A 1,589-nucleotide genomic window follows, 5' to 3' on the forward strand; every position below is an offset into this window, starting at 1 on the left:
TCTGCTCTTTGTCTGCAAAAGCATTAACTTAACTCTGTGTGCAGATGTTTTCTCCATCCTTAGGGTTGTGGGCTCTACAAAGTCATGGAATCACAGAATCATGGAATGGTTTGGGTTGGAAGGGACCTTAAAGATCATCCAGTTTCCACTATCTGAGGTTGCTCAGAGCTCCATCCAACCTGGCCTTGGACAGTTCCAGGGATGGGGCAGCCACAACTTCTCTGGACAACCTGTGCCAGGGCCTCTCACAATAAAGAATTTCTTCTCAATATCCCATCTAACCCTACTCTCTGTCAGTTGGAAGCCACTCCCTGGGTCCTGTCCCTGCACTCCCTGGAAATTGTCTCTCTCCAGCTTTCCTGGGGCTCCTCCAGGCCCTGCAAGGCCACACTGAGCTCAGCCCAAAGCTTCTCCTGTGCAGGTGAACAATGCCAGCTGTGCCAGCCTTTCCTGCCAGCAGAGCTACTCCATCCCTCTGCTCATCCTGGAGCCTCTCCTGGGCTCTCTCCAGCAGCTCCATGTCCTTCCAAAATCATCAGCCTGAGGTGCAGCAGAGGCCAAGACCCAGGGAAATGCACTGTCAGCAGGATGGCAGGGCTTTGCAGCCATACAAACCTGGCTGTGTTGACATCTTGAACAGGTTGTGCAGTCTGGTCTCAGGGAAGACCTGGGGATGTGAGAAATACACAGAGAACGGCAGCTGGAGAGGATGGAACAGCTGCTCCATGAGGAGGCTGACAAGACTTTTCAATTTGGAGAGGAAGCCAAGGAAGATACAAAAAATCATAAAGATGAATGCAGAACAGTGAGTCAGAAAATCCTGCAACACCATAATGAAAATTAGCAGACACAATGAAATTAACAGATCGGCTTGAAAGAGAAAAGAGAGAGAACGTTTTTATGTGGTGAGTCAGGAAATTTTGGAATTCATCATCACAGGATGTTATGGAAGCTGACAATGTGAAGTGAAGGGATTGGGCAATGCCAGAAACAGGAGGGTCATAAATGGATACTACAGCCTGGGATGTGTCCACAACATCCCGAATCCAAGGAATCAGAGATGCTGGTGACTGGGGGCAAAAGGATATAAATATTGCTATTCCTAAATAGCTTTGCCCATTTCCACTTTCAAAGACTGAGTACTAGCTTAGGTGAATGACTGATTTTAGCATTTCTTATGTTCCTGCAGGTCATTCCTCTTCCTGGGGAAAATTTTCCCCATCTCACCAGCAGCCAAATCAGGACACCAGTCATTGCTGCAGAGGTTTTGAGCAGAAGGACTTTTGGGAGCATGGTGGACAATATAAACACAGAACAGTTAATCACTCTGGAAATGTGGTAAATCCAGTGTGTGCTGTGCCTTGATGTATTCCCAGGCTGCCTGAGCTTCCTGTGGCTGGTGAACCACAAGTTCCACTCTTCCCCTCAGAACAAAACCCCTGAGAGTACTCAGGACATCAGGCAGGGATGCAGCCTTTGGGTTTGAGACAAGACCCACCACACTTTGTACATTCTTGTTAAGGCAGAAATACAGCAGTGATCTTCTGGACAGGGTCTAATCTGGGAGGGAATGTGAGGAATGCTAAGCC

This window comes from Anomalospiza imberbis, chromosome 2 (assembly GCF_031753505.1).
Source record: "Anomalospiza imberbis isolate Cuckoo-Finch-1a 21T00152 chromosome 2, ASM3175350v1, whole genome shotgun sequence".
Taxonomy (NCBI): domain Eukaryota; kingdom Metazoa; phylum Chordata; class Aves; order Passeriformes; family Viduidae; genus Anomalospiza; species Anomalospiza imberbis.